The sequence below is a fragment of the Triturus cristatus genome, chromosome 6 (assembly GCF_964204655.1).
Source record: "Triturus cristatus chromosome 6, aTriCri1.1, whole genome shotgun sequence".
NCBI lineage: Eukaryota > Metazoa > Chordata > Amphibia > Caudata > Salamandridae > Triturus > Triturus cristatus.
The window spans coordinates 1,062,875,171-1,062,896,149 of NC_140589.1; positions in this window are offsets into that span (position 1 = coordinate 1,062,875,171).

Below are 20,979 nucleotides of genomic sequence, written 5' to 3' on the forward strand. Positions count from 1 at the left end.
TTCCCTGTCTGCCCCTTTACCCCTTCCATGCCTCTTCCTATACCCCTTCCCTGTCTCCTCCTATACCCCTTCCCTGTCTCCTATACCCCTTCCCTGTCTCCTTCTATACCCCTTTACTTCTCCGTCTCCTTCTATACCCCATCCCTTCACTGTCTCCTCCTCCTATACCCCTTCTTTCCCTGTCTCGTTTTATACCCCTCTCCTTACTTTCTTCCCTCCCCATCTGCCCTTCTCCCTTCTTTTCCCTTCTCCTTCTCCTTCCGTTCCCTTTCCCCTTTCCTTCCCCTTCCCCCTTTCCTTTGCCCTTTTGCCCTTTTGCCCTTTTCCTTTTCTGCTTCTCCGCCTCTTACCTTCCTCCTCTTATACCCCTTCTCTTCCCACCCCTTCCCTGTCTCCTCCTATAACCCTGCCCTTTCCTTCCCTGTGTCCTATACCCCTTCCCTTTCATTCCCAGTCTCCTCCTATATCCCTTTCCTGTCTCCTACTAAACCCCTTTCCTGTCTCCTACTAAACCCTTTCCCTGTCTCCTCCTATACCCCTTCCCTTCCCTGTCTCCTCCTATACCCATTCCCTGTCTCCTCCTATACCCCAGCCCTTCCCTTCCATGTCTCCTCCTATACCCCTTCACTTTTCCCTTCCCCCTGCCCGTCTCCCTTCCTTTACCTTCCCTTCCCTTCCTCCATCCCCACCCCTCCCCTCCCCTCCCCTTCATTTTCCCCTCCCCTTTCCATTCTCCTCCCTTTGCTTTGCACTTTCCCCTTTCCTTTCCCCTTTTCCCCTTTTCATTTTTCCCTTCTCTTCATTTCCCTTCCTTGCCCTTACCTGTCTCTGCCTATACCCTTCCAACCCCCACTTTCCCTCTTCCTTTCTCTTCCCTGTCTCTTCATATTGTCATTCCCTTCCCTATCTACTCCTATACCCCTCTCTTTTTCCCCATACTCCTTATCTTTTCCCTCCTATACCCCATTCATTCCCTGTCTCCTATACCCCTTCCCTGTCTCCTATAACACCTTCCCTGCACTGTTTCCTATACCCCTTCCCTGTCTCCTCCTATACCCCTTAACTTCCCTGTCTCCTTCTATACCCCTTCCCTTCACTGTCTCCTCCTCCTCATGTACCCCTTCCTTTCCCTGTCTCCTTTATACCCCTTCCCTCTCTCCTATATCCCTTCCCTCCCCTTCTGTCTCCAACTAAACCCCTTCCCTGTCTCCTACTTTACCCCTCCCCTTCCCTTCTTCACTTCTCCCTTCTGTTCCCTTCCCCTTCCATTCCCTTTCCCTCTCCCTTCCCCCCTCCCCTCGCCTTCCGAATTTCCTTTCCCGTTCCCCTTTCCTTTGCCCTTTTGCCCTTTTCCTTTTCCACTTCTCTTTCTTCTTCCCTTCCCTGTCTCCTCTTATACCCCTTCCCTTTCCTTTCCTGTCTCCTCCTATACCCATGCCCTTTCCTTTCCTGTCTCGTATACCACTTCCCTTTCATTCCCTGTCTCCTCCTATTCCCCTGCCTTCCCTGTTTCCTCTTATATCCCTTACCTTCCCTGTCTCCACCCATACTACTCCCCTGTTTCCTCCTATACCCTTCCCTTCCATTCCCTTCCCTGTCTATACCCCTTCCCTTCCCTGTCTCCTATACCCCTTCTCTATCTCCTCCTATACCTCTTCCCCCTTCTTTTTTCCCTTCCCCTTCCCTTCTCACTTCCTTTGCCTTTCCTTTCCTTTATCCCATCCTCTCCTCCCCTTCCCCCTTCCCTTTCCCCTCCCCCTTTTCTTTCTCCTCCCTTTGCCCTTTCCCCTTTCCTTTGCCCTTTTCCTCTTTTCATTTCCCCCTTCCCTTCCCTTCCCTTCATTTGCCTTCCCTGCCCTTCCTTCTCTCTGCCTATTTCCTTCCAAACCCCAACTTTCCTCCTCTTTCCTTCTTCCTTTCTCTTCCCTTCCCTGTCTCCTCATATTACCCTTCCCTTCCCTGCCTCCTCCTTTACCCTTTCCCTCTCTTACCTCTCTCTTATACTCCTTCCCTGCCTCCTCCAATACACTTCCCCTCTCTTACCTGTCTCCTCCTGTATCCATTCCATTCCCAGTCTCCTCCTATACCCCTTCCCTGTTTTCTCCTATACCCCATCCCTTCCTTTCCCTGTCTGCTCCTATACCCCTTTCTTTCCCTGCCTCTTCCTATACCCATTCCCTGTCTCCTCCTATACCCCATACCTGTCTCCTCCTATACACCTTCCCTGTCTCCTCCTATACCCCTTCCCTTCCCTGTCTCCTATACCTCTTCCCTGTCTCCTTTATTACCCCTTCACTTCCCTGTCTCCTTCTATACCCCTTCCCTTCACTGTCTCCTCCTCCTATACCCCTTCCCTGTCTCCTTTTATACACCTTCCCTCTGTCCTATATCCCTTCCCGCCCCTTCTGTCTCCTTTTATACCCCTTCCCTGTCTCCTACTTTACCCCTCCCCTTCCCTTCTTCCGCCCCTTTCCTTCTTCCCTTCTCCCTTCACTTCCCTTCCCCACATTTCCTTTCACTTCCCCTCTCCTTCCCCATTTCCTTTCCCCTTCCCCCTTTCCTTTGCCCTTTGCCCTTTCCTTTGCCCTTTTCCCTTCCTGCTTCTCCTTCCTCTTCCCTTCCCTGCCTCCTCCTATACTACTTCTATTCAATTCCCTGTCTCCTCCTATAACCCTGCTCTTTCCTTCCCTGTGTTTTATACCCCCTCATTTCATTCCCTGTCTCCTCTTATACTGCTTTCCGGTCTACTCCTTAACCCCTTTTGTCTCCTCCTATACCCGTTCCCTGTCTCCTGCTATACCCGTTCCCTGTCTTCTATACCCCTTCCCTTCCATGTCTTCTCCTATTCCCCTGCCTTCCCTGTCTCCTCCTCTATTCCTTCCCTACCTCCTTTCATACCACTCCCCTGTCTCCACCTATACCCTTCCCTTTCTCCTCCTATACCCCTCCCATCCCTTTCTCATCCTATACCCCTTCCCTTCCCTGTTTCCTCCTATACCTTTCCCTTCCATTCCCTTCCTTCCCTTCCCTGTCTATACCCCTTCCCTGTCTCCTCCTATACCCCTTTCCTTCCCTTCCATGTCTCTTCCTATACCCCTTACCTTCCCTGTCTCATACGCCTTTCCTCCCCTTACATGTCTCCTCCTATACCCCTTCCCCCTTCCTTTTTCCCTTCCCTTCTCGTCTCCCTTTCTTTACCTTTCCTTCCCTTCATCCCTCCCCCACCCCACCCCTCCACTCCCCTTCCCTTCCCCCTTCCCTTTCCCCTCCCCCTCTTCTTTCTCATTCTCTCTTTGCTTTGCCCTTTTCCCCTTTTCATTTTCCCTTTCTCTTCACTTCTCTTCATTTCCCTTCCTTGCCCTTCCAAACCCACTTCCCCTCTCTTTCCTTCTTCCTTTCTCTTCCCTTCACTGTCTCCTCATATTACCCTTCCCTTCCCTGTCTCCTTCTATATCCTTCTCGTTTTCCCATACCCTTCTCTTTTTTTCCTATACCCCATCCCTTCCCTGTCTCCTATACCCCTTCCCTGCCTCCTCCTATACCCCTTCCCTCTCTTACCTGTCTCCTATGCCCTTTACCTGCCTCCTCCAATACACCTCCCCTCTCTTACCTGTCTAATCCTTTATCCCTCCCCAGTCTCCTCCTATACCCCTTCCCTGTTTTCTCCTATACCCCTTCCCTTCCTTACCCTGTCTGCTCCTATACCCCTTCCCTGCCTCTTCCTATACCCCTTCCCTGTCTCATCCTAAACCCCCTCCCTTCCCTGTCTCCTATACCCCTTCCCTGTCTCCTTCTATACCCCCTCACTTCGGTGTCTCCTTCTATACCCTTCCCTTCACTGTTTCCTCCTCATATACCCCTTCACTGTGTCCAACTATACATCTTCCCTGTCTCCTACTTTACCCATCCTCTTCCATTCTTCCCTCCCCTTCATTTCTTCCCTTCCCTCTTCCCTTCCATTCTCCGTCTGTTCCCTTTCCTCCCCCTTTTCTTTCCCTTCCCCTTTCCTTTGCCCTTTCTCCTTTCCTTTCCACTTTTCCCTTTTCCCTTTCCCCTTCCTCTTCCATTCCCTTCCCTGTCTCCTCATATACCTTTTCCCTGTCTCCTCCTGTACCCTTTGCCTTCCCCGCCTATATACCCCTTCTCTTTCATCTCCCCATACCGCTGCCCTTTCCTTCCCTGTCTCCTATATCCCTTCCCTTTCCTGTCTAATCCTATACCTCTTCCATGTCTCCTCCTATATCCCTGCCTTTCCTGTCTCCTCCTCTACCCCTATCCTTCCCTGTCACCTCCTATACCACTCCCCTGTCTCCTCCTATACTGTTTCCCTTCTCTGTCTCCTCCTATATCCCTTCCCTGCCTCCTCATCCACCTTCACTTCCCTTCCCTGTCTCGAAGACAAGAGAAGAGAAGAGGAAGGGAAAGGGTAAACGGGAAAGGGGAAAGGGAAGGGGGAAGTGGTATATGAGGAGACAGGGAAGGGAAGTGAAGGCGTATGAGGAGACAGGGAAGGGATATACCCCTTTCCCTTTCCCCTTTCTCTTCCTCTTCTCTCTCTTCTCTTCTCTTCCCCCTTTTGTTCACCTTTCCTTCCCTTCATCCCCTCCCCTCCCCTTCCCTTCCCTTCTCCCTTTCCCTTCCTTTTCCCTTTCCCCTTTCCTTTGCCCCCTTCTTTTTCCCTTTTCATGTTCCCCTCCCCGTCATTTCCCTGCCTTTCCTTTCCCGTCTCTGCGTATACCCTTCCAATCCCCACTTTCCCTCCATTTCCTTCTTCTCTTCCCTTCTCTTCCCTTCCCTCTCTCCTATTACGCTTTCCCTTCCCTTCCCGGACTCCTCCTATACCCCTCTCTTCCCTTCCCTGTCTCCTCCTATACCCCTCTCTCCCCTTCCCTATTTCCCCATACCCTTTCCCTTTTTTCTCCTAAACCCATCCTCCCCTGTCTCCTATACCTATTCGCTGCCTCCTCCTATACCCATCCCCTGTCTGCTCCTATACCCCTCTCTTCCCTTCCCTTTCCTCATACCCTTTCCCTTTTTCCTTCTTAATCCCGTCCTTCCCTGTCTCCTTTACCCCTTCCCTGCCTCCTTCTATGACCCTCCCCTTCCCTGTCTTCTTCTTTATCTCTTCCCTTCCCAGTCTCCTCCTATACCCATTACCCTCTACCGCTTCCCTGTCTTCTCCTATACCCATTCCCTTTAATTCCTGTCCCTGTCTCCTACTATACCCCTTCCCTGCCCTTTCCTATAACCCTTCCCATCTCCTTATATGCCCCTTCCCTTCCCTGCCTCCTCCTATACCCCTTCCCTAACTCCTCCTATACCCCTTCCCTGTTGCCTTCTATACCCCTACCCTTCCCGGTCTCCTTTTATACCCCTTATCTTCCCTGTCTCCTCCTATATCTCTTCCCACCCCTTCTGTCTCCTCCTATACCCCTTTCCTGTCTCCTACTTTACCCCTCCCCTTCATTTCTTCCCTCCCCTTCCCTTCTCCCTTCCCTTCCCTCTTACCTTCCATTCCACTTCCGTTCCCTTCCTCCTCCCCTTTCATTCCCCCTTTTTTCCCCTTCCCCCTTTACTATCCCTTCCTCCTTCACATTTCCTTTCCCCTTCCCTGTTTCCTTTGCCCTTTTGCCCTTCCCCTTCTTCTCCTTTCCCTGCCCTTCCTGTCCCTTCCCTGTCACCGCCTTTACCCTTCCAACCCCATCTTTCCATCCCTTTTCTTCTTCCCTTCCCCTCCGTTCCTTTCTTTTTTCTTTCCTTTCTGTCCCTTCCTTTTCCTGTACTCTGTCATATCCCCTTCCAATCCCTCCCATCCTCTTCCCTTTCATGTCTTTCCCCATGCCTTCTTTCCTTTCCTTCCCTTTTCTCTCCTTTCCTTACCTTTCCCTTCCATATGCTTCCGCCTCTCTTTCTTCCCCTCCCCTTTCACTTCCCCTTCCCTTTTTCCCCTTTCCCCTCCCCCTTCCTTTCCCTTCCCTTCTCTCCCCTTCTCTTTTCTTTCCTTCCCTTCTCTTTCCATTCCTTTCCATTCCTTTCCATTCTTTCTCTGTCTCCTCCTATGCCCTTCCATTCCATCTTCTTACCTATCTCTATCTTCCCATCCCCTTCTACTATACTGTGCCCTTCCCTGTCTCTCTTCTCCATATATATATATATATATATATATATATATATATATATATATATATATATATATATATATATATTCACTTAAAAAACCATAGGTTTCACACATGTTATAGTTAGGTGGACATTTCACTCGTAAAAAACCAATGAAATTCCCCCGTTATAGTTAGTTCAGATAACTATAACTCGCGCGACCGCCACTCTATCACAAGGATGATGTCATCAGTGATGTCATGAGTGATGCCACTGACCATGTCATGAGTGATGTAATATGTGACGTCATGAGCAGTGGATTGCGGGCGCGCGAGTTATAGTTATCTGAACTAACTATAACGGGGGAATTTCATTGTTTTTTTACGAGTGAAATGTCCACCTAACTATAACATGTGTGAAACCTATGGTTTTTTAAGTGAATTTGCAAGGTTTTTTAAATGCTAATTCCTAACTATAACATGTGTGAAACCTATGGTTTTTTAAGTGAATTTGTACGTTTTTTTAAATGCTAAGTTATGTATGTATTATTATATATTTTTTTTAAGGTTTTTCACCGTGCGCGCACCATGCGCACACGGTGCGCGCACCCCGCGATTTAAAAAAAATAAATGTTTTTTTCACCCTTCGGGGTCCTTCAGGTACCCCCTGACAAAAGCTAGGGGGTCAGGAACTCTCTACCCTGCCCCCTTTTCACGTTCGCCACCTCTCTTTATCAGTGTCGCACCCAAAACAAACAAAATGGCGGCTGACACTTCCTGATTTCGACCGATTCGAACGTTGACTGACATGTAACCACCAATCAGAATTACGCTCGCGCACGTAAGGGTGCGCGCACAGTGAGTGCACGGTGCGCGGCTATAGATATTTATGTACTTTTAACTGCAATTTTCTCAGGAACTACTGAACAGATTGACTCCATATATGCAAAAGGCACATGCCTGACCTGAGGACTACCTCTCTGCCAAATTTCAATTAATTCTGTTCAGCCGTTCAGGCTATACCTTCGACTAAAGGTCCTATGGGAAAATGCATGGAGAAAATGCGTTTTGGGACCCCCCTTTTTCTCGGCCCCCGCTTGACGAATCACCCCGAGACTTTCAGGGTAGGAGCTGAGCGGAGTGCCCCATTAGTTTTGAAAATTTTGCGAGGATTCATCAACCGGCGCCAAAGTTATTCAAAATAGAATTTTGAGATTTCCTATGGAAACACGGTCCTAACTATAACTATCTACTGGCGACCGCCAGTAGATAATATATATATATGTATATTCACTTAAAAAACCATAGGTTTCACACAGGTTATAGTTAGGTGGACATTTCACTCGTAAAAAACCAATGAAATTCCCCCGTTATAGTTATTTCAGATAACTATAACTCGCGCGCCCGCAATCCACTGCTAATGACGTCACATATTACATCACTCATGACATGGTCAGTGGCATCACTCATGACATCACTGATGACATCATCCTTGTGATAGAGTGGCGGTCGCGCGAGTTATAGTTATCTGAAATAACTATAACGGGGGAATTTCATTGGTTTTTTACGAGTGAAATGTCCACCTAACTATAACCTGTGTGAAACCTATGGTTTTTTAAGTGAATTTGCAAGGTTTTTAAATGCTAATTCCTAACTATAACGTGTGTGAAACCTATGGTTTTTTAAGTGAATATATAAATATGTATGCCTCCATTTCCAAACTGTCTTTCATTTCATTTTGCCATTCTACTGAAAGACACCTTCAGAGTGCATCCAGATCTCCTTGAAAGATGTTCACAGTGTGGATTGTAGGTCACAGCTATGTCTTCTGGAGTGAAAAATTTGCAGAAAAAAGAGGTATGGTGAGAGACCTTGCTTTGCCAAATGTAGACATTAAATGGATTGGTCAGAGAGGGTTAAAGTGGCATCAATTAATGCCTTTGGTGAAAACCTTTCTACATCTCCCACACCCTAACCTTATTATTGTGCACTGTGGTGGAAATGACCTAGGCACTTTAACTGGTGTAGGTCTGGAAATGCTTATTAAGGACACCTTTGTGCAATTGATGTCTCTTTTTCCTCATTCTGCCTTTGTATATTCTAACATATGCCAAAGGCAAAAGTGGAACTGGTCCAACCAATTTTGTCCGCAGATTGACAAAGCAAGGAAGCACGTCAACAAATCTGTTTCTGCTTTCCTCAGAGACTATGGTATGGGTTCTATATACCACAACAACTTGCGTTACAACATGCAAGACATTTATAGAGGAGACGGTGTACATTTCAATGATGAAGGGAACAGAGTCTTCCTCTTGAACTTTAGACTCTGCATCGGTACTTACTTGTAGGTACCAAAAAACACTCAATGAACACAACGGCTCTTTTTAGAGCCCCCTAATATCTTAACACTTAAATTTGTTTTTTTCTTCTTTTTTTTTTATTTTCTACCGTACGCGTACGGTAAGCTTACCGTACGCGCACCCCGTGATTTTTTTAAAAAACATTTTAATCTATTTTTCATACTTTTATGGCCTTCTTGGACCCCCTGACAAACGCTAGGGGGTCTGCAACTCTCTTCGTTGCCCCCTTTCCACGTTCTCCTCCTTTTTTTATCAGTGTGAGACACACAAAATGGAGGCCGACACTTCCTGATTTCGACCGATTCGAATGTTTACAGTCATGTAACCACCAATCAGAATTGAGCTCGCGCATGGCACCGTGCGCGTACGGTAAGCTTACCGTAAGCGCTCGGAGCGCGCCTATAGATATATATATTGATTCAAATACTATTTTCTCAGCAAATACTGAACACATTTACACCAGACCTACAAAAGGCACATCCCTGACCTGAAGACTACCTCTTTGCCAAATTTCAAGTAATTCTGTTCAGCCATTCGGGCTGCAGCTTGGACTAAAAGTCCTATGGAAAAATGCATGGGGAAAACGGGTTTTGGGACCCCCCCTTTTTCTCAGCCCCCACTTGACGAATCCCCCCGAGACTTTCGCGAGGATTTGTCAATCGGCGCCAAAGTTATTCAAAATAGAATGTTGTGGATTTCCTATGGAAACTCGGTCCTAACTATAACTACCTACTGGCGACCGCCAGTAGGTAATATATACATATATATATATATATATATTCACTGAAAAAACCATAGGTTTCACACATGTTATAGTTAGCGGAAATTTTACTGATAAAAAACCAATGAAATTCCCCCGTTATAGTTAGTGCAGGCAACTATAACTCACGCGACCGCAATCCTCTGCTGATGCTAATACTGTATTTAGACACTTATTTGCCCATGTCTTCTTCCATACATTTTTAGCTATACATATATTACAAATATTTTTTTTTCATAAAGACACATATGTCATCAGCAGAAGATTGCGGTCGCGTGAGTTATAGTTGCCTGCACTAACTATAACGGGGGAATTTCATTGGTTTTTTATCAGTAAAATTTCCGCTAACTATAACATGTGTGAAACCTATGGTTTTTTCAGTGAATTTGCAAGGTTTTTTAAATGCTAATTCCTAACTATAACGTGTGTGAAACCTATGGTTTTTTCAGTGAATTTGTACGGTTTTTTAAATGCTAAGTTACTTTACGCAATTCGTGGCGTGCGCGCCCACTTAACGCAGTTCGTTCCGTGCGCGCACAGTGAGCTTCGCGCACCGCGCGCCCACTTTACGCAGTTAGTGCCGTGCACGCCTACGTTACGCTAGATGGGCCATGTACGCACGATGCGCTTCGCGCACCGTGCGCACATGGAGGACATATTATGCGCTTCCTTGTGATAGGTAATCTGTTGAAATTTTTTTGGGAAATGCAGATATCAAATAAGCCATGCACAAATGGTGGCCTTCGGCCACCATTTGCACACGGGGTGGACAGAGTGTGGATTTTTTTTTTTATAATTTTTTACCGTACGCGTACGGTAAGCGCACGGTAAGCGTAATCGGCGAAATTTTCGCAAATTTAAAATTTACCGTTTTGTGCATTGGGGGATCTTTGAAGACTCAACTAACATGGTTATTTGCATGGGCGCTGTCTAAACAGCCCCTTTATATGTTTTTGGCATTTGTTTATTAGCTCCCCCCTCAGAGTGCGAGAGAGAAAATGGCGGCCGCCGCTTCCTGGTTTCGACCGATTCGAATGTTTACTAAGATCTAAGGGCCAATCAGAATCGCGCTCGCGCACGCCACCGTACGCGTACGGTAAGCGTACCGTAAGCGCACCGTAAGCTGGCTCAGATATATATATTGATTTAAAGGCTATTTTCTCAGAATCTACTGAACAGATTTACACCAAACCTACAAAAGGCACTTCCTTGACCTGAGGACTACCTCTCTGCCAAATTTCTAGTAATTCTGTTCAGCCGTTCGGGCTGTAGCCCTGTCTAAAGGTCCTATGGAAAAATGCATGGGAAAAACGCGTTTTGGGACCCCCCTTTTATCTCAGCCCCTGCTTGACGAATCCCCCCGAGACTTTCAGGGTAGGAGCGGAGCGTAGCGCCCCACCTATTTTGAAAAATTCGCGAGGATTCGTCGACCGGCGCCAAAGTTATTCAAAATAGAATGTTGAGGTTTTCCTATGGAAAAGGGGTCCTAACTATAACTACCTACTGGCGACCGCCAGTAGGTAATATGTATAAAATATATATATATTATCTACTGGCGGTAGATAGTTATAGTTAGGACGTATTTTCCATAGGAAATCCGCAACATTCTATTCCCAATAAGTCTGCCGCCGGTTGATGAATCCTCGCGAATTGTTCCAAACATTTGGCCAGCTCCACTCCGCTCCTACCCTGAAAGTTTCGTGGTGATTCGTCAAGCAGGGGCAGAGAAAAAAGGGGGGTCCCAAAACGCATTTTCCCCATGCAATTTCTATATATGTATGTATATATATGTGTTTATTATATATATATATAATTTTTTGATCAATCTAAAACCCAAGATTACTCTTACTACCCCAATACCCCTACCCCCTTAAATTCCTAAAATACCCTTACCACCCCAATACCCAACATAACTTACCCTTATCACTCCAAAGCCCAAACCCACCCTGAACCCCTAAATTACCCTTGACACCCCAAAACCCATATCCCCTGAACTTTAAAATTACCCCTGGCACCCTAAAACCCATATCTACCCTGAACCCTAAAATCCCCCTTAGCACCGCAAAACCCATACCCACGCTGAACCCTTAAATTACCATTGGCACCCCAAAAACTAGACTTACCATGAACACTAAAATTACCATTGGCACCCCAAAGCCCAAACACCTCATAACCCTAAAAATAAACTTGGCACCCCGAAACCCATACCTACCCTCAACCCTAAAATTAACCTTGGCACCCCAAAACCCATACCCATGCTGAACCCTTAAATTACCATTGGCACCCCAAAACCTAGACTTACCCTGAACACTAAAATTACCATTGGCACCCCAAAGCCCATACACCCCATAACCCTAAAAATAAACTTGGCACCCCAAAACCCGTACCTACCCTCAACCCTAAAATTACCCCTGGTACCCCAAAACCCATAGCTACCCTGAACCCTAAAATCACCCTTAGCACCCCAAAACCCATACCCACGCTGAACCCTTCAATTACCATTGGCACCCCAAAACCTAGACTTATCCTGAACACTAAAATTACCATTGGCACCCCAAAGCTCATACACACCATAACCCTAAAAATAAACTTGGCACCCCAAAACCCATACCTACCCTCAACCCTAAAATTAACCTTGGCACCCCAAAACCCATACCAACCCTGATCCCTAAAATTACCCTTAGCACCCCAAAACCCATACCCACCCTGAACCCTAAATTTACCCTTGGCACTCCAAAACCCATACCCCAAAAATAACCATGGCACCTCAAACCTACAATGTACCCTAAAATTACCCTTAGTACCCCAAAACCTTTACCCATCCTGAAACCTAAAATTACCCTTGGCACCCTAAAACCCATACCCACCCTGAACCTTAAAATTACCTTTTGCACCCCAAAACCAATACCTAAAATTACCCTTGGTACCCCAAAACCCATACCTGCCATAACCCCAAAATAACCTTGGTACCCTAAAACCCATACCTACAATGAACCCAAAAATTACCCTTAGCACCCCAAAACCAATGCTCACTCTGAACCCTAAAACTACCCTTGGCTCCCCAAAACCCATACCAACCCTGAATTTTAAAATGACCCTTGGCATCCCAAAACCCATATCCACCCTGAGCTCTAAAATTACCCTTGGCACCCTAAAACCCACACCCACCCCGAACCCTAATATTACCATTGGTACCCTAAAACCCATACCCAACCTGAATCCTAGAATTACCCTTGGCAACCAAAAACCCACAGCCACCCTGAACCTAAAAACTTCCGTTGGCACCCCAAAACCCATACCCACCCTGAGCCCCAAAATTATCCTTGGCACCTCAAAACCCATACCCACTCTCAACCCTAAAATGACAGCACCCCAAAACCCATACCTACCCTGAACCCTAAAATTACCCTTAGTACCACAAAACCCATACCCACACTGAACCCTAAAATTACCATTGGCACCCCAAAACCCATAAACCCCAAAATAACCTTGGCACCCCATACCTACAATGTACCCTAAAATTACCCGTGACACCCCAAAAACCCATATTCCCCATACCTCAAAAAAAACCTTGACACCCTAAAACCCATACCTACAATGAACCCTAAAATTACCCTTAGCACCCCAAAACCCATACTCACAGTGAACCCTAAAACTACCATTGGCTCCCCAAAACCCATAAGAACCCTGAACTTTAAAATGACCCTTGGTACACCCTAAGACCTAAAATTACCCTTGGCACCCCAAAACCCACAACCACCCTGAACCCTAAATTTACCCTTGGCACCTCAAAACCTATACCCAACCTGAGCCCTAAAATTACCATTGGCACCCTAAAACCCATACCCACCCTGAACCCTAAGGTTACCCTTGGCACCCCAAAACCCATACCCACCCTGAACCCCAAAATCACCCCTGGCACCCCAAACCCCTTACCCACCCTGAACACCAAAATTACCCTTGGCACCCCAAAACCCATACCCAGGCTCAACCTTAAATTGACCCTTAGCACCCCATGACCCATAACCACCCTGAACCGTCAAATTAACCTTTGCAGCACAAAATCCATGCCCACCCTGAACTCTTAAATTACCCATGGGTCGCCAAAACCCATCCCATACTGAACCCTAAAATTACCCTTGGTGCCCCAAAACCCATACCTACCCTGAGCCCTAAAATTATGCTTGTCAACCCCACAACCCACACCCACCCTGAGCCCTTAAATTATCCTCAACACCTCAAAACCTACACCCACCCTGAACCCTAAAATTACCCTAGGTACCCCAAAACTGATATCCACCCTGAGCCCTAAAATTACCATTGACACCCTAAAACCCATACCCACCCTGAACCCTAAGGTTACCCTTTGCCACCCAAAACCCACACCCACCCTGAACCCCAAAATTACCCTTGGCACCCCAAAACCCATACCCAACCTTAACCACAAAATTACCCTTGGCACCCCCAAAACCCATACCCAGGCTCAACCATAAAATGGCCCTTAGCACCCCAAAACCCATACCGACACTGAACCCTAAAATTAACATTGGCAGCCCAAAATCCATACCCACCCTGAACCCCAAAATTTCCCTTGGCACCCCAAAACCCATACCCACCCTGAACCCCAAAATTACCTTGCCACCCCCAAAACCAATAACCAGGCTCACGCCCTAAAATGACCCTTAGCACCCCAAAACTCATACCCACACTGAACCCTAAAATTTACCTTGGCAGCCCAAAATCCATACCCACCCTGGACCCTAAAGTTACCCTTGTCACCCCAAAACCCACTTCCACCCTGAACCCCAAAATTACCCTTGGCACCCCAAAACCCATACACACCCTTAACCCCAATTTTACCCTTGGCAGCCCAAAATGCATACCCACCCTGAACCCTAAAATTACCATATGCACCCCAAAACACATACGTTGAGCCATAAAATCACCATTGGCACCACAAAACCCACACCCACCCTGAAACCTTAAATTATCCTTGGCACCCCAAAACCCATACCCATCCTGAACCCTAAAATTACCCTGGGCACCCAAAACCCATACCTACCCTGAGCCCTAGAATTACCATTGGCATCCCAAAACCCACACCCACCCTGAACCCCAAAATTTCCTTTGGCACCCTAAAACCCATGCCCACCCTGAACCCTAGAATTACCCTTGGCACCCCAAAACCCACACCCAGCCTGAACCCCAAAATTTCCCTTGGCACGCCAAAACCCATAGCCACTCTGAACCCTTAGAATTACCCTTGGCACCCCAAAACCCACACCCAACCTGAACCTTAAAATCAACCTTGTCACCCCAAAACCCATTCCCACCCTGATCACTAAAATTACACGTGGCACACCAAAACCCATACCCACCCTGAACCCTAAAATTACCCTTGGCATCCCAAAACTCACACCCACCCTGGACCTTAAAAAAACCTTTACATCCCAAAACCCACACCCACCCTGAACCCCAATATTATCCTTTGCACCTCAAGACCTATACTCACCCTGAACCCCAAAACTACCCTTGGCACCCCAAAACCCATACCCATCCTGAACCCTAAAATTAATCTTGGCACCATAAAGACCCATACCCCCCATAACCCTAAAACTCCCCTTGGTGCACAAAAACCCATACCTACCTGAACCCTAAAATTACCCTTAGCATCCTAAAACCCATCCCCACCCTGAACCCTAAAATTACCCTTGGCTCCCCAAATCCATAATCACCCTGAACCCTAAAATTACCATTGGCACCCCAAAACCCACACCCACTCTGAACCCTAAAATTACCCTTGGCACCCCAAAACCCATACTCACTCTGAACCCTAAAACTACCCTTGGATATAAGAGAAAGTCGAGAGGAGAGCCAGGGAACTAAGGACGACAAGGGAAGTGAAGAGAAGGGCAAGGAGGGGAATAGGAGATAGTGAAGGTGGGATGGAGAGAGGAGAGAGCGAAGAAAGGAAAAGGAGGGACTGAAGGAAAGTGCATGGAAAGGGGAAAGCTGAGGAGATAGGTTAGGGAAGGAATGTAGGGGAAGTAAAAGGAGAGCTAGATAAGTAAGGAAGAGAACCAAAGGGAATGGAAGGGAACGGAAAGGAGTGTAAGGGAAATAGGTAGAAAAGTTGGGGAGAGATATTAAGGGTGGAAGTGAGGAGAGAAAAGAGAGGGAAAGAAAATGTGAAGAGGCAAGGGAAGGGATTAGAAGAAGATAAAGGAGGAGCAGGGGAGAAGGCATGAGGAGGGAAGGAATGGGGAGATGAGAAAAGGCAAGGGAAGGAAGGGAAGCGGAGAAATGGGAAAGGAAGAGAATGGAATGGAGGGTAATACTAGAAGTGATAGGGAAGGATGAAAGGAATGGAAGGAGAGACAGGCAAGGGAAAGAAAGGAAAGGATATGAGGGAAGTAAATGTAAGAAGGGGAGAGGAGAGGTAGAGAAAGAATTAGGTGAAAGGGAGAGAAGGTGAAGGGAGGGTGGAATGTCAAGAAAAGTGTATGTAAAGGGGAAGAGACCCTGAGGAGATGAGAAGAGTGGAGGGATAGGGAAGGGAAGTAATGGGGAGGGAAGAGTTAGGGAAGTAAGGAAGAGAAATGAAGGGGAAAGGAATAGAAAGGGAGAGGAGAGGAGAGGGGTAGAGAGGAGAGGACAAGGAGTAGCAGAGAAGGAAAGGTTTGGGAGAAAGAGGAGTGTACAGATGGAGAAGAAAGGGAAGGGGAGTGAAGGGGATGGAAGAGAAGAGAAGGGAAAGGAAAGGGTGGAAGGATAGCTAAAAAGGCTGGGAAGGGTAGATGGGGAAAGAAATGGGCAAAGAAAGGAAGGGAAAGGAAAGAAGAGAAAGGGATAGAAGGGATAAAGAAACTAATGGGAAGGGGTGTATCGGGAGGGAAGGGGAGAGAATAGATGGGGAAGGAAGTGAAGTAAGGGGGTGGGAGAGGGAGAATGAGAAGGAGTAGGGACGGAAAGAGTATGTAGAGTAGACGGGAATGGGGAAAAAGAAAAGTGAAGTGAAGTGAAATGGAAAGGGAAATGGAAAGGAGGTATGAAAGGAAGGGGAGGGAAGGGTAGAGAAAAGAAGAGCTAGGTAAGAGGGAGTGAAAGGGGAGGGTACTTGAGGAAAGGCTTGAGTAGAGGAGAGATAGTCGAGGGAAGGAATGGAAGTCAGGGGAAGGGAACAGTAGGGGAGGGAAGAGTCAGAAAAGGAAGGAAGTCAGGGAAGGGAAATGAAGCAATGGGAAGGGAAAGGAAGGGATGGGGAGAGGAGTGATAGGGAAGCAAAGGAGGGAGGCAAGGGAAGGGAGGAAAGATATGGAAGGGATAGGGTAGAAAGAAAAGAAAGGGCAGGGCAGGGCAGGGAAGAAAAATGAGGGAAGGTGAGGAGAGCCGAGAGGAGAGAAGAGCAGGAGAGAAGGGATGCAGCGGAAAGTAAACGGGAGAAGAGATATAGGGACGCGAAACAGGAAAGGAAGAGAAGAGAAGAGGATAGTGGACGGGAAGGTGAGGAGAGCAGATGGGAGAGGAGAGGCAATGAGGGAAGTAGATAAAAGGGAAGAGGAAAGGAAAGGAGAGTATACATACGCAATGGAAGAGAAGGAAAGGGATAGAAGGGAGAGGAGCCCTACGGAAGGGACAGGAAAGGGAAGGAGAGATAGGCAATGGGAGGGGGAAGAGGGATGGAAAGGAATGTGAAGCATAGGGGCGGCAAGGAAGTGGAAGATGCAGAGAGGGGATAGGAATTAAGAAATGTGGAGGGAGGTGAAGGGAAGGGGAGAGTTGAGACAGCGAAGGTAGGGGGTGGGAAAGAGAGCAGAAGAAGGGTAGAGAACTGGAAATGATACAAAAATTAGGGTAGTAAGAAAGGAAAGGGGAATGGTGGAGAGGCGAGGGGAGAGAAGGGAAGGTGCAAGGAAAGCAGAGACAGAAGGAAGGAAAATGACATGGGAAGGGAAAGGGAATGTTAAGGGGGAGACATTGAAGGGAGAGATGGGGTGGGGATGAAAGGGAAGGGATAGAAGGGATAGAGAAGCAAAGAATGCATGGGAAAGGGAGAGGAGAGCAAGGTAAAGGCATAAAGGGGAGGGGAGAGGAGAGAAGAGGAGAGATAGGGAATGAAGGAACAGAAGGGAAGGAGGGGGAAGGGTAAAGGAAATGAATGGAGGGGAGAGGGGAGGAGAGATGGGAAGGACTGAAGGGAAGGAGAGGCAAGAGAAGATAAGCCAAGAGATAGGGAATGGAGAGGCCGGGGGGAAAGGGAAGGGTAAGGAAAGGATATGGAACAGGGGAAGGGATGGAAATTGAAGGTGGGGAGAGGAGAAAAGAGATAGACAAGAGGCCTAAAGTGGAGACAATCAATATGGAAGGAAGAAAGTGAGGGGAAGGAAAGAGGGGGAGGGAATGGTAGAGGAAGGAGAGATAGGGAAGTAATGGAGAGATAGGAAAGGGAATGAAATGGAATGGGAGATGGAATGAATGGAAGTAAGAGGGAAGGCAATGAAAGGGAGGGACAAGAGGAAGGTGAGGGGCAGTGGAGGAGAGAAGGAGAAGGAAGGGAAGGAAGAGAATTGAAGGGAAATGGAAAGGGAAGTGAAGCAAATGGAAGAGAAGCGAAGGAGAGGAAGAGGATAGAAGGGGAAAGGATAAAAGAGAAAGGGTAGGAGGGGAGAGGAAGGAAGGGGACGAAAGGTAGGGGAGAGGCGATGTAGAGAAGAAAGGGGAAGGACATTTGAATGGAAATGAGGAGAAGGAAAAGAGACCAGAAGGGGATAGAAGAAATTGGAAAGGAAGGGAAGGGAAGGGGAGATGAGAGGAGAGTTAGGGAAGGGAAGTGAAGAGGAGATAGTCAAGGGAAGTGATGAGAATAAGCAAAGGGATATGGAGGAGAAGGAATGAAAGGGAAGAAAGGGAAGGAAGGAGAAGGGAGGGAAGGGGAAAGGCTATTTGAGATAGGGTAGAGAGGAAGGGAAGGGCATTGGATGGGAGGCGGGGATAGGAGAAGGGGTAGAGGAGAACAGACATAGAGAAGGAAGGGAAAGGAATAGGAAGGGAAGGGAAAGGAAGGGAAGGAAGGGAGAGGGAGGGGCCCCTTCCTTTTCGGAGCCTGCTCAGCCCCTGCAGCTCCGGCCTCTCGCTGCCCCGAGCTGCAGCCACCAGCAGCGGTCCTCTCCGTACGACGTCCCTGAGTGTAATGCGGCAGCTGCCTGGTTACCAGCCTCTCATACCAAGGACACGTCACAATGGAGGCTTTTCAGCGTGTCATCATACATCACTGCTGTGTGGGCGATGCCATGTGTTTCAGTTTAACAGGGGGGGGGGGGGGGGGCAGGCAAGGCACGGGTATTATGCAATTTATTGAGAAAATAACACTTTTTAGTTACAAAATGTTCCTCTGATGAACCTGAAAGAAGATCCCGTCCTACCCGATATACTTTCCCAACAGTGTTCTCTCCGCTGCGGTGACGACCTCCCCCTGCATTTACCCTGCGCCTCGTGACATCACATTGGAGGGCCTGTTACATCATAAGCCTTCCATTCACAGGATTCTGTTTCTGGTGCCGCTGGGAAGGCACGGGCCTTTCAAGCGTATGTCAAATGTGGTTGTTTTTAGTCTTCGTTTAAAATTAATTACATTTTAATTGTACGTCTCGTTCTCACAACTTGCTTGCACGGTGCCCTTACATTGTACAAGTAAAATGATTTTCACTGGGACACATCCGCATCTCTGTCTGTCCAGTTTCTCCCCTCGAGTATTGTCCAGTAAACCGCGTCATCCCTTTTAAGAAATGTTTGTATTGATAAATACAAACGTAATTGTTCTCATACCGTGAATCTTATAGTGAACAGAAGGGGCAGTCTTTGGGTCTCGCCTCAGGAGACCTGTAGTTCGAACCCTGTACAGTGCTGGCCGCTCCTTCAATCGTCCTTAGTGAGTCTGTAAATGTGGTTTCTGTCGGTCAAATTGTTAACAATTGAAAACTGTTCTGGTCTCCTGCACGAAGCACAGTGCACATCTTTGTGGAAGGGCGAATGTGTAGTCTCCGATTGAAATGTACAGGCCCAGCTCTTTACAACCTGTGCCGGAAAGGGTAATGTCTCATATATACGTATGGCTGAATAAACGTGAACATTTTTCCACTTCGAACACCAGGAGATAAGACCAGGGAATGACTGACATGTCTGGAGTGCGCGTGAAAGAGGAATGATTAGGGTGACCAACTGGCATGGGTGCATATTCAGGATGGTCGGTGTGAAAATTCAGGACAACGGGTCAAAATTCAGTACAAAAATTCAGGACAGAAGGTCAAAATTCATGACAAAAATTTGGGACAAAAGGTACGTTTTACAGACAAATAGTAGGTCGCGCAATAGTATATGAGTAAGTAAATTGACAACCAAAATAAGTACAAGTCAAAAAAAGTTCATATTATATTGAGACGATCGTGCACTTCACGGTTTATCAGTATGCGCACAGTTTTGAGCAACTGTGCAGTTCTTTTTCTGGGAATTCATTTGATTATAATCTATTTTATATAATTCTTTTCTCTCTATTCTTTAAATTCATATTTCATTTTCTTTTCATATTTCCCTATTCGATATTCTTATTAATTTTTTTGTTCCATTTTTTCATTTGATCATCCTCTTGTCCTTCCTTTATTATTAAATCTGTCTTATATCTCATACTCAGTTTTAGGGGTGGGCGGAATTTGCGAAATTCACTTTCGCAAACTATCGTGAAAATGTTAAAATCTCCGCAAACACGCGGAAATATCGCGAAGACGCAGAAGTATTTTTCCTGCCCGTTCGCGGTATTTTCTGCGTGGTCGCGGCTCGCCAACTTACCCATGCTGTTGCTCACGGGCGTGGCCATCTTGTTTTCACTTGTCTTGCGGTGCATGATCGCGAGAAGAAAGACGTGATTGCGCTACAAATGACGTTACTGCGGGCGCGAACTGTCACGAGACAGCGCAAATGGCTACCAACAATCCAACATCTCGTGGAGAATGCGACCGGATCGGGAAAACTTGTCGGCGAACGTGGGGATTCAGGTAAGGCGATCGCGCACACGCGAGAATGTATTTTTTTACAGCGCGAGCAAGTAAAAAATTTCCGGTAAGATGCGGATTGCGGAAATTTTGACATTTTCGCGCTCTCCGCGGAACGAGAAAAATTTCAAATTATTGCAATTTCCGCGAGCGGAACAGAATTTTCGCCCAGGCCTACTCAGTTTCTTCCTTCGTTTTCTCACACCATTTGTGTCATACGTCATTTTGATTTACCATTTTAATAATTTATCTTTCTGTCCCCGCTTTTGCCATCTTCGGCATCCTTTGGGCCCCTCCCCACGGCTGCATCACGGTGATTATTCTTGTTTTGGTTATTAGGTTCTTATCCTGTCTTGTGCTGACCTGAGAGCCATGGATTAAAGTTAGGAAGGGTGATGAAACACTTTTATCTGACGCAGTCCATTTATATCATTTCCATCACCACTGGTACCTGGGTAACGTTGGGGACACGTGTGTTGTGGCTTCCTTGCACTGCTAGTAGCATGACACTGTACTGCGATGTATGACTGGGCCATGAAAAGTGCATTTTCTTGCTTTTATTATTGTTAGGTCTGATTATCCAAGGCCTTTTGATTTTATAAAAATTATATTTATAATAGTCTCAATTATAGGGTCTTTCAGTCAGCCCTTCTCGCCATTGGTCTCGTTATGTCATTTATATAGACTTCTGTCCACTACAGAATACAACATGAGGC